We start from the raw sequence: 13,794 nt of genomic DNA on the forward strand, positions 1-13,794 counted from the left end.
GCAACACGGCCTTTTGAACGCTGTTGACCTCAACATCAGGAAGCATAATGTACATTTGTTTCTCTATTTTATTCTCTGTTCCTCTGCCGCCACATGGAAGGTGTACTATCATTAGACTTCTGTACCAAAAATCCTTATTTGCCAAGAGATATACGGTAGCCACAATAGAGCACGGATCTAATCATCATGATGTTTATAGTCCTCATCAAAAGCGAAATGTGTTTTTTTCCCGCACATTTAATAGCACGATGCGAAAGGAATTTGAATGTTTTCCCAGCATGCTTTCCTTTACCCTCTCTCTCTCTCTCTCTCTGTGGGAATGTTTTCCCTATCTCCTGTCCTACAGCACAGAGAGAAGCACCGCACCATTGCCTTTGTTGATGTTCCTCGCCTATCTGTGCGCGCTGTTTTTGAAGCTCACCCCCCTATTCACACCTGTGGAAAAGGCTGACACAAAGCAGGGAAGGCAGCAACATTCCACAACACTGGTCACAGAAGCAAAGCAGAGCTCCCATATTCTCTCTTGTCTTGGACTTTTACCTCAGAAGAAGAGAAACTGACGAGATAATAAATAATTTGCAGCTGGCCCTGGTCGAGGTCAGAGAAGCCTGGCCCTCTCTTCTGTATCTGTAGCTCCCACAATTCCATTGGATCCACCGAACGTGTATCTGCTGTTTAGAAAACATGATAACCTTGTGGGACAGAATAATTTATATACAGTATACAGTCTAGCAGATGTTTAAATGGAAATAAACGTATTTTTTTAACTAAATTAAACCTAAGGATTAGGGCAATAGGGTAAGTTTAGGGTATGATTTAAGTTTGGAGTAAGTTCAAGTTTAGGCTAAGTATATCCTATTACCAAGTTAAGAACGGAATAGGGCGTATGTGTATAAAAACCGGTCACTGAGATATTTAATAGGTTTACGATTTACTTTGTCAGAGGAGTCACCAACCCAGTGTAGACATTTGATAGCTGTATGATTATTACACATTGGTGTACTTGACTTTAATTACTTTTCTGGGACATTCGACACTGCGTATAGACACTGTAAATATGATAAACATCTCCTCCTATTCAGTGGTTTGGTTAAGGTTTGATGTGGTTACTTCCCGGTAACTTCCCAGCACAGGATAGCCAACTGTAAATATTGTACTTCTACATGTGTTGGGGTGTGAATTTGATTCCATCACCTCATTGTTTTTGCTCCCTCTGTTTTTACTCTTGGACCCAAAACCTGGGTCTAAATACAATTTGAAATCTTTCAAATACATTGTGTGTTTGCTCGTCCGCCTGGAGTGGCAGATGGGTGGGGTTTGCACTTTTGAGAATATTCTCTTGGTTACTTTGTACCAGGCAAGCTCAATCAACCACAGATAAAGTATCTGAAATTATTTCCAATAGTATTTGAACCCAGGTCTGTTGAGAACCAATGCTTGTGTAGTGAAGTTAAGAATGTACCGTAGCTTGAAATGTAGCCGATGGAGCTATCCAATCGGATCCTTTTGTATAGCTCAACATTTGGTACGTTGTCAAGGAGGGCGGTCACGTGTGTTGCGAAGAAGAGGGTAACTGGTTCGAGCCCGGTATGGGGACAGGACAGTGGAGGAAGCTAAACTGTTAGCAGCACACGGACGTCCGTTTCACTTGTCACGGCACCAACCATCATTGGACACTCATTTGATCAATAGGGACAATTTATTTGGCTTATCGCCTCATTGACTTCCTGTCAGGACTTAGCCTCAGAAGCACAAGACGTGGTTAAACATGGTACTTTGTCACTTTAGCAGAGAGGAGAACCCAAATGCTGTTTCTGCTCTTTATGTCCAATCCACTTTAGTTTCCTTTCAAGCGGGTCACTTTTCCATCTCATTTGTCTGATTGTTATACAAAATTAGTCATTGATTGGTTTGTTTGCGCATAAGTTAACCATGTAGCACCTTTCCACGCTACGTGACCAGCAACCTAACAAGTACTGTTCTAGTGCTGAGGCCTGTGGGTAGCAGCATCCATGCAGGGACTGCATGCTTATTAATACAACAAGGGTCATATTGCTGTAATAGATGGACAGTGGATTTGCAGATACCTTTTTTTACACAATATGCCCTCTTTAGTATATCAGGATTAAAGGACACACTGTTTTTAGTTCCTGCTCTAAAAGACACCCCTGTATTTTCAAAAGGACACGTGAAGGACACACAGGTGAAACTGCATGGACAGAGAGAAGAAAGAAAATGAGAGAGATAGAGAGATAAAGAGCTAGAGAAGAGAGGGAGAGGAAAGAGACCGGATAAAGAAACGAATGCCTGGGATGACCCCATCCAGACCAGTCTGCCTCCCTTGGCGGTCCCGCTCCGCCACATCAGAGAGTTTTGGCTATTCAAAGTAGATCAGCATCGGGCCAATAATCTCAGTGATCTTTCCAGGGGCATCTGCTGAATGCTGAAAAGGATAGACCTTTTTCCAGTTCAATTCCATCACCCCCACCAGGAGAGCGAAGGAGGATAAAATGGATGCCATATTGTAGGCACACACACAAAGGTTTCCTTGGCCAAACGGATTAGGCTGAACATCAGACATTGTTTCTATACATTATTAAACTTTTAAGCCACTGCAAAACAGGATTAAAACCCAAAAAAGGAGAGTGGGAGAGAAAGCAATTATTTATCTTTGGTGCCAAAACCCACCCACATGTCCTACCCACGTATGTACCTGCACAAGGACAACAGGTTTTAATACAACCATCATCAGGTTTCTTTCTGTCACACCAGATATTTTTACACGTCCACATGTCGCCCACTCTCAACTTATTTGGAAATTAAAGTTTATTTTCTCAAATTGGCCCTTTAAAGAGGATCCTCTTAACAAACCATAAGGAGGGGTATGAATGGCGGGCTTCTCTAAAGTTAAGGGTGTTATGCACCATGTCCAACTTCAAAGACCGTCTTAACTCCACACTCTAATTGTATCTTCGTCGAGCTAGCTGCCTGAACACCATCTGATTCCGCTGACAACTTCTCTCCTTCTCTCTTCTATCTCTTCCCCCTCCTTCCTTCTTTCTTTTCATTTATCTGTCATTATGGATGGAAACTCGTGTCTGTTTTTTCTTCTTTCACTCTTCCTCACTTTACCCCAAAAGACTGCCACCAAGAGTCCTTATCTCTCTATTCTTCCTCCTTCAGTCTCTCCCTCCTTCCGTTTTTGTCATTATGGATAACCCCCTCTTTTTTATCTCTTTCACTGTCCTTCACCTTTACTTCTTCCTTCCATCTATTCCTCTTTCTCGCTTTCCATCTATCCATCATTATGGATATCTATCTATCTATCGATCTATCTATCTATCTATCTATCTATCTATCTATCTATCTATCTATCTATCTATCTATCTATCTATCTATCTATCTATCTATCTATCTATCTATCTATCTATCTATCTATCTATCTATCTATCTATCTATCTATCTATCTATCTATCTATCTATCTATCTATCTATCTATCTATCTATCTATCTATTTATCTATCCCTACTTGCTTTTCCTCCATTACCGATATACACTGCTCAAAAAAATAAAGGGAACACTTAAACAACACAATGTAACTCCAAGTCAATCACACTTCTGTGAAATCAAACTGTCCACTTAGGAAGCAACACTGATTGACAATAAATGTCACATGCTGTTGTGCAAATAGAATAGACAACAGGTGGAAATTATAGGCACTTAGCAAGACACCCCCAATAAAGGAGTGGTTCTGCAGGTGGGGACCACAGACCACTTCTCAATTCCTATGCTTCCTGGCTGATGTTTTGGTCACTTTTGAATGCTGGCGGTGCTTTCACTCTAGTGGTAGCATGAGACGGAGTCTACAACCCACACAAGTGGCTCAGGTAGTGCAGCTCATCCAGGATGGCACATCAATGCGAGCTGTGGCAAGAAGGTTTGCTGTGTCTGTCAGCGTAGTGTCCAGAGCATGGAGGCGCTACCAGGAGACAAGCCAGTACATCAGGAGACGTGGAGGAGGCCGTAGGAGGGCAACAACCCAGCAGCAGGACCGCTACCTCTGCCTTTGTGCAAGGAGGAGCAGGAGGAGCACTGCCAGAGCCCTGCAAAATGACCTCCAGCGGGCCACAAATGTGCATGTGTCTGCTCAAACGGTCAGAAACAGACTCCATGAGGGTGGTATGAGGGCCCGACGTCCACAGGTGGGGGTTGTGCTTACAGCCCAACACCGTGCAGGACGTTTGGCATTTGCCAGAGAACACCAAGATTGGCAAATTCGCCACTGGCGTCCTGTGCTCTTCACAGATGAAAGCAGGTTCACACTGAGCACGTGACAGACGTGACAGAGTCTGGAGACGCCATGGAGAACGTTCTGCTGCCTGCAACATCCTCCAGCATGACCGGTTTGGCGGTGGGTCAGTCATGGTGTGGGGTGGCATTTCTTTGGAGGGCCGCACAGCCCTCCATGTGCTCGCCAGAGGTAGCCTGACTGCCATTAGGTACCGAGATGAGATCCTCAGACCCCTTGTGAGACCATATGCTGGTGTGGTTGGCCCTGGGTTCCTCCTAATGCAAGACAATGCTAGACCTCATGTGGCTGGAGTGTGTCAGCAGTTCCTGCAAGAGGAAGGCATTGATGCTATGGACTGGCCCGCCCGTTCCCCAGACCTGAATCCAATTGAGCACATCTGGGACATAATGTCTCGCTCCATCCACCAACGCCACGTTGCACCACAGACTGTCCAGGAGTTGGCGGATGCTTTAGTCCAGGTCTGGGAGGAGATCCCGCAGGAGAACATCCGCCACCTCATCAGGAGCATGCCCAGGCGTTGTAGGGAGGTCATACAGGCACGTGGAGGCCACACACACTACTGAGCCTCATTTTTACTTGTTTTAAGGACATTACATCAAAGTTGGATCAGCCTGTATGTCACGTCCTGGCCAGTATAAGGGTTAATTGTTATTGTAGTTTGGTCAGGACGTGGCAGAGGGTATTTGTTTTATGTGGTTCAGGGTGGTGTTTTGTAGTAAGGGCATTTGATTTAGTATTCCGGGTTTTTTTGGGCACTGTTTGAGATTCATGCATTCTATGTTTAGTCTAGGTAGTCTGTTTCTATGTTGAGTTAATTGGGGTGGACTTCCAATTGAAGGCAGCTGTGTGGTGTTGCCTTTGATTGGAAGTCCTATATTAGTTGGGTGTGTTTGTCTGTGTGTTTGTGGGAGATTGTTCTGAGTTTAGCCTTGTGCCTTGCCAGACTGTTTGTTGATCGTTCGTTCTCTTTTTTTTGTTATTTTGGTGTTCATTTTGGAATTTATTAAAAGTCAAGATGAGCATACATATACCTGCGGCATTTTGGTCCTCCTTAACCAACGACAACCGTGACAGAATCTCCCACCAACAAAGGACCAAGCAGCAGAGGAAAAGGGATTTCGAGTTGGACTGGCGGGAGAGATGGACCTGGGAGGAAGTTCTGGACGGGGCTGGACCTTGGCACCAGGCTGGGGAGTACCGTCGTCCACGGGAGGAAATTGAGGCAGCCAAGGCAGAGAGGCGGAGGTACGAGGCCTTGGACGCGCTGAGGGAGAAGCACGAGAGGCACCCCCAATAAAAAAAATTGGGGGGGCACACGGGTAGTTTGGCTAGGCCTAGGAAGAGCCGGAAGCCAGCTACCCGTGGTTATATGGAGGAGCGTATGAGGTGGAGGGCGCCATGTTTCGCTGAAGAGTGCACTATCTCACCCATACGCACGCACAGTCCGGTGTGCGTTATTCCAGCCCCTCGCAGGTGCCGTGCTAGAGCGGGCATCCAGCCTGGTAGGAGGATGCCTGCACAGCGCATCTGGTCGCCGGTACGCCTCCGAGGACCAGGCTACCCAACTCCCGCTCTACGCACGGCTACCATCAGGCCCCTGCACAGCCCAGTCCGCCCTGTACAAGCACCCCGCTCGTACAGGGCTACTAGTTCCATCCAGCCAGGACGGGTTGTGCAGGAGGTAAGATCAAGACCGCCTGTGCGCCTCCATAGCCCTGGGTTTCCAGTTCCTGTCTCTCGTGCGGACCCGGAAGTGCGTCAGCCCAGTCCGACTCGTCCTGTTCCCGCTCCCCGCACTAGCCTGGAGGTGCGTGTTCCCAGTCTGGTACATCCAGTACCAGCACCACGAACCAGGCTTCAAGTGCGTCATCCCAGTCCGACGTCGCCAGAGCTGCCCGTCAGTCAAGAGTCGCCAGAACTGCCCGTCAGTCAAGAGTTGCCAGAACTGCCCGTCAGTCAAGAGTCGCCAGAACTGCCGTCAGTCAAGAGTCGCCAGAACTGCCCGTCAGTCAAGAGTCGCCAGAACTGCCCGTCAGTCAAGAGTCGCCAGAACTGCCCGTCAGTCAAGAGTCGCCACAACTGCCCGTCAGTCAGGAGTCGCCAGAACTGCCCGTCAGTCAGGAGTCGCCAGAACTGCCCGTCAGTCAGGAGTCGCCAGAACTGCCCGTCAGTGAGGAGTTGCCAGAGCCGCCCGTCAGTGAGGAGTCGCCAGAGCCACCCACTAGTCAGGAGCTGCCAGAGTGGCCAGACTGCCCGGAGATGCCAGAGTGGCCAGACTGCCCGGAGATGCCAGAGTGGCCAGACTGCCCGGAGATGCCAGAGTGGCCAGACTGCCCGGAGATGCCAGACTGCCCGGCGATGGCAGAGTGGCCAGACTGCCCGGCGATGCCAGAGTGGCCAGACTGCCCGGCGATGCCAGAGTGGCCAGACTGCCCGGCGATGCCAGAGTGGCCCAACTGCCTTCCGGGTCTGCCAGAGTGGCCCCGACTGCCTTCCGGGTCTGCCAGAGTGGCCCGACTGTCCTCCGGGTCTGCCAGAGTGGCCCAACTGTCCTCCGGCCCAGCCCGAGTGGCCCGTCTACCCGGAGCTGCGGGGGTGGGTTGTCTGCCCGGAACTGCCAGAACCAGAGCCACCTCCAGATATAGGTGGGTTGGGGAGGGGGGGTGTAGCACAGTGCCGTCGTTGACGGCAGCCACCCTCCCTTCCCTCCCTTTAGTTAGGGGGATTTTGTGTTGTTGTTTGGGGTTTTTGTTATTTTTGAGGTGCTTCCGGGGTTAGCACCTTTAGGGGGGGGGGGGGGGTACTGTCACGTCCTGGCCAGTATAAGGGTTAATTGTTATTGTAGTTTGGTCAGGACGTGGCAGAGGGTATTTGTTTTATGTGGTTCAGGGTGGTGTTTTTGTAGTAAGGGCATTTGATTTAGTATTCCGGGTTTTTTGGGCACTGTTTGAGATTCATGCATTCTATGTTTAGTCTAGGTAGTCTGTTTCTATGTTGAGTTAATTGGGGTGGACTTCCAATTGAAGGCAGCTGTGTGGTGTTGCCTTTGATTGGAAGTCCTATATTAGTTGGGTGTGTTTGTCTGTGTGTTTGTGGGAGATTGTTCTGAGTTTAGCCTTGTGCCTTGCCAGACTGTTTGTTGATCGTTCGTTCTCTTTTTTTTGTTATTTTGGTGTTCATTTTGGAATTTATTAAAAGTCAAGATGAGCATACATATACCTGCGGCATTTTGGTCCTCCTTAACCAACGACAACCGTGACACTGTAGTGTGGTTTTCCACTTTAATTTTGAGTGTGACTCCAAATCCAGACCTCCATGGGTTGATAAATTGGATTTCCATAGATTATTTTTGTGTGATTTTGTTGTCAGCACATTCAACTATGTAAAGAAAAAAGTATTTAATAAGATTATTTCTTTCATTCAGATCTAGGATGTGTTATTTAAGTGTTCCCTTTATTTTTTTGAGCAGTATATAACCCTCTCTTTCTTTTTTTTCACTTTCCTTCAATTTTCACCCACAAAACTCTGTCACAAGTGTCAACTCAGGCACGAGCCTTAACATATTTATTTTCCATAGGTGTTGACATCACCCCCCCAAAACAGTTTAGGTGTTTCTTTCTCTTTTTCACTCTTGTGGCCCTATATAAACAGACGTTCACGCTCTTCTACATATGGGCTTTCATTTTCTATTGTCCTCCAGATATTCCTCCTCGGTCAGGATTGAGATAAAGGGATAATCACTTCAAAGGGAGCCAGCAGAGAGTAACCCCCCAGCTGAAGTGGACAATGAGCTAATTGAGAGGGGAACCATCACAGAGCCTGTTCAAAGGGAACCCTGGGCCACGCCCCCTTCTGATACACTTAATTTTATTAGTGTTTATGGGGACGCTTCAGCCAGAGTTATCACTCCTCCAACTGCCACACTCTTTAAACTAGCAATATTGGGTTATTTATAATGATCCCCCTCCCCTCTCTGTTTTCATCTCTTCTTTGGGGGCTAGGGTGTATGGGGTGTAGGAATAAGACGGATGAAATTCATTTATTGTTGTGCAATTTATTTTTGTAACTGTTCATGAACATGCAATGTCGGTTAACATGTGGTAAGAAGTTTTCACATTTTATTGCAGCTAGAAGAAGCATATAGTCTACAGCTTGACTTTTACCACTTGTAAACTTAGAGTATGCCTGAATAGTAAAGTGGTGGATTATGGTGGTGGAAAAGGTATTCAATTGTCATACTTGATTAAAAGTAAAGATACCTTTATGGAAAATTACTCATGTAAAAGTGAGTCACCCAGTAAAATACACCTTGAGTAAAAGACTAAAAGTATTTGGTTTTAATTTGACTTAAAATTCAAAGTAAATGTAATTGCTAGAAAAATACTTAAGTATCAAAAGTACAAGTAAAAGTGTAAATAATGTCTTATTCCTAATATTAAGCCAACCAGACGGCACAATTGTCTTTTATTTATTTATGGATAACCAGGAGCACACTCCAACACTCAGACCTCATTTACAAATAAAGAGTGTTTAGTCTGCCAGATCAGAGGCAGTAGGGATGACCATGGATGTTCTCTTGATAAGTGTGTGAATTGGACCATTTTCCTGTGCTGCTAATCATTGAAAATGTAACGAGTACTTTTGGGTGTCAGGGAAAATGTACGGAGTAAAAGTTGTCAAAAATATGAATAGTAAAGTAAAGTACAGATACTAAAAAAAACGACCTAAGTTGTACTTTAAAGTATTTTTACTTAACCTCTTAGTTAAGTACTTTCACCAGTGCTAGTAAACCTCTGTTGGTTGTTAGCTACTGTTTTCCATACAGACAGTATGAGCTCTTTCTGTAGGCCTAAATACTAATTTCCTATTTTGAGTACCACCTGTATTTACATCGGTAAAGAACTTTCCCTGTTTTTCAATTCAACTCCTAATTAGAGGCATTATTTCCAGTCTGTGGTGGTGCAGCAGTTGCCTTTAATTTGACTCCGTAGCATGAGGCCTCAATTAGCCCCTGGGTCACCCCGTTTTATTGGGTCTTAATAGCAAGACGGTGGTGGTCTCATCCTGTATTGTGCTTTTAAAGCATTGGGGTCTTCCTGTGAAATGGTTAGGGCCCCTACAAAGGGGTCAGGGTAGGGTCAACATTAAAAAAAGGGCCACTGCCCCTTTCACAGCACCCTCCTTGGCTGCCACAGCTAGATAGTAGTGTGGGGCTGTGGGCACTGAGTGGTCAGCTGGTGCGGTCACATGGCCCTACAATGCAGTATGTCGAGTCCCATTTCTGTTCAATCATTCCAATATTTTGGTTCACATATGCTTAAGTTAATAAATTGATATTTTTGAAACGATGCCCCCATTGAGAAGTATTGAGAGAAGAAACAGACTAAAGAATGACACTGACAAAATGTGCTTGAGCATCTTGGTTTTTCAGTTCTAGCAAGTTCTGTCTGTAGTGCCAACTACAGTCAGGTCCAACATTATTGGCACCCTTCATGAAGATGACAAAAAATATTGTATAAAATAAAGAATACAAATACTGAGCTACGTTGCATTTCGCTACATCCACAATAACATCTGCTAAGCATATGTATGTGACCAACAAAATTTGATTTGATTTGATATTGTATGCAAAAAACAATGGGAAAATCATATTATTTTATACTAATACAATTACGTAGAGAAATAGATCTAAAAAAGTGCATTGGGAAAGTATTCAGACCCCTTGACTTTTTCCACATTTTGTTAAGTTACAGCCTTATTCTGAAATGGATAAAATTATTATTTTCCCTCATCAATCTACACACAATACCCCATAATGACAAATTGAAAACTGCTTTTTAGAAATGTTTGCAAATGTATTAAAATGTTAAAACAGAAATACCTTATTTACATAAGTATTCAGACCCTTTGCTATGAGACTTGAAATTGAGCTTAGGTTCATCCTGTTTCCATTGATCATCCTTGAGATGTTTCTACAACTTGATTGAAGTCCAGCTGTGGTAAATTCAATTGGACATAATTTGGAAAGGCACACACCTGTCTATATAAGGTCCCACAGTTGACAGGATTGTGTCGAGGCACAGATCTGGGAAAGGGTAAAAAAAAATGTCTGCAGCATTGAAGGTCCCCAAGAACAGTGGCCTCCATCATTCTAAAATGGAAGAAGTTTGTAACCACCAAGACTCATCCTAGAGCTGGTCGCCAAAACAAACTGAGCAGTCAAGGGAGAAGGGCCTTGGTCAGGGAGGTGACCAAGAGCCCGATAGTCACTCTGTCAGAGCTTCAGAGTTCCGCTGTGGACCTTCCAGAAGGACAACCATCTCTGCAGCACTCCACTAATCAGGCCTTTGTGGTAGAGTGGCCAGACGGAAGCCACTCCTCAGTAAAAGGCACATGAAAGCCCGCTTGGAGTTTACCAAAAGGCACCTAAAGGACTCCCAGACCATGAGAAACAAGATTCTCTGGTCTGATGAAACCAAGATTGAACTCTTTGGCCTGAATGCCAAGCGTCACATCTGGAGGAAACCTGGCACCATCCCTACGGTGAAGCATGGTGGTGGCAGCATCATGCTGTGGGGATGTTTTTCAGCAGCAGGGACTGGGAGACTAGTCAGGATTGAGGGAAAGATGAACGGAGCAAAGTAAAGAGATCCTTCATGAAGACCTGCTCCAGAGCATTCAGGACCACAGACTGGTGTGAAGGTTCATCTTCCAACAGGACAACGACCCTAAGCACACAGCCAAGACGATGCAGGAATGGCTTCAGGACAAGTCTCTGAATGTCCCTGAGCGACCCAGCCAGAGCCCGGACTTCAACCCGATTGAACATCTTTGGAGAGACCTGAAAATAGCTGTGCAGCGAGGCTCCCCATCCAACCTGACAGAGCTTGATAGGATCTGCAGAGAAGAATGGGAGTAACTCCCCAAATACAGGTGTGCCAAGCTTGTTGCATCATACCCAAGAAGACTCAAGGCTGTAATCGCTGCAAAAGGTGCTTCAACAAAGTACTGAGTAAAGGGTCTGAATATTTACATTTTAAATTTACATTTACGTCATTTAGCAGACGCTGTTATCCAGAGCGACTTACAAATTGGTGCATTCACCTTATGATATCCAGTGGAACAACCACTTTACAATAGTACATCTATATCTTTTTTTTTGGGGGGGGGGGGGGGGTGTTGAAGGATTACTTTATCCTATCCCAGGTATTCCTTAAAGAGGTGGGGTTTCAGGTGTAATTCATGTAGTACACCCTTGCATTTCTGACAAACACCTTTGCTGAGAGTTGCCATGGCAATAGGGCCGTTGAGATTTGCACAATTTATTGATTCTTTTTGTATTACACTTCAACCTCTGAGAGTTCCTAATTCACAGTTTAGAGTTTGAATGATTAAATGGGAAAGGGAAAACATCATTTAATGGATGGCAAGTGGAGAGGGAATGGAGCCAGGGAGGGGGGAATATGACATTTACAGTATGTAAATGTCATATTTCAGACATTATGTGTGTAGGTTGATGGGGGGGACTATTTAATCAATTTTAGAATAAGGCTGTAACATAACAAAATGTGGAAAAGGTCAAAGGGTCTGAATACTTTCCAAATTCACTGTAGGTTTCAAAATGATTGGCACCCCTGTTCGCAATACTCCAGCACCCTTCCCTTCTGAGGATAACGACATTTAGCCTTTTCTAAAATGTTTTAAGAGATTGTAGAACACATTGGGAGGGATCTTAGACCATTACTTGATACATAATCTTTCCAGATCCTTGATATCCTTCGTCTGAGCTTATGGACTGCCCTCTTCAATTAAAACCACAGGTTTTCAATGGGGTTCAAATCCAGAGACTGAGATGGCCATTGCAAAATGTTGATATTGTGGTCAATTAACCATTTCTTTGTGGATTTTGTGTGATGTGCTAAATGTCCTGGTACTTGGTAAAGTTCATGATGCTGTTGAACTTAACAAGAGCACCAAGACCAGTGGAAGCAAAATAGCCCCATAACATCAAAGATCCACCACCATATTTTACAGTAGCTATGAGGTACAGTATCAGCATTTGCTTCCATTTTTCGAAGCCAGACTCACTGATATGTATGGCCTCATACCTACTGTAAAATATGGTGGTGGATATTTGATGCTATGGGTCTATTTGGCTTCCACGGATCCTGGGGCCCTTGTTAAGGTCAACGGCATCATGAACTTTACAAAATCTCTTTCTCTGTGCAATTGTACAAGTACAAAATAATATAATTTCCCCAGAAAATGTACAGTAGCATACAATTTAGCTCAGTATTGGAACGATTTATTTGATAGTCTTTTTTTGCTCATCTTTATATGTATATGCAGTAGAAACACAGTCGATCATCTTAAAAGACTTTAAAATTCATTACATTCAACTTGGGACAATTTCTCCATATCAGCAGAAAATTCAACAGCAATCTTTATTCAGAGAGGCATAGTTGTCCACTTGGTCTCTTAGAAGTGATATGTAGAGTGTATAATTTAATTTGACTGAAGTTAAGCATCTTATCCTACAAGTCAAGTATCCCACTTAAAGAATATACTCCTATTCAGAAAAACCCTCTCTATCTCAATCCTTCTTTCATTACTGCCGCTGGAGAAGCCACTGGACGATAACAATGCGGCTTACATATTTTAAATATCACATTGACTTAAATTTAGACTCACAGATCACTGAGTTGGTGCTTTTAACTTCACAGTGTCTGCCAATGACCTAATTTTGCGTTCCATCGCCCAGACAATACTGTAGGCACGTCCCATTTAGAAGTGATGGAAACCACTGTGTGTTTTGGGCCTGGATTGTTTGTTTTACAGAGCTCTCTCGCATAAACAGTGGCAGTAGATGACCTCCTATAACATTCATCCAGACCAAGCAATCTGGCTATTGTTGTTGGGTTCCAGGAAATATGATAGGCAAAACAAATTCTGGTCATTTCTGGACAATATTTCTGTAATTTTATTCATTTAAGGAACCCATTTAGAAGACCCTGATTGCCTCAGGAGCACCCCTAGAGGCTAAAGTTCCATACAGCTTCTTTAACACAGTGGCTGTACTGACTGCTACTCAACCTGCACAGAGCTGAAGGTTTAGTACGAACGGTGGAAAATAGTATGGGGGGCAGACTGTAGCCCAAAAGGTAAGCGCTTAAATTCAAAATGTCCACATACGAAATTAAAATCTGCTGCAGAGGACAAATTGCTACAGAAATGCTTGGACGTTATATCCTGACTCAACATAGAAAAAGTGACCCTCATCTACAGTGCTTTAACCTCAAGCATCTGTGTTGGGGTATGGAACTAAATCCATTTTAGAAGGTCTATACGTTCCTCTGTATAGGACTGACTGGACTAAGTTGAGATGTGATTGTGATAGGAGAAGTAGGGGTTATAGAAATGTATATTGGAGCCTGACATGGCCAGCTGTCACAATGTATGCAAATGAGGTGTACTGTTCAGAA

Source organism: Salmo salar, chromosome 02 (genome assembly GCF_965601325.2).
Source record: "Salmo salar chromosome 02, fSalSal1, whole genome shotgun sequence".
Classification (NCBI taxonomy): Eukaryota; Metazoa; Chordata; class Actinopteri; order Salmoniformes; family Salmonidae; genus Salmo; species Salmo salar.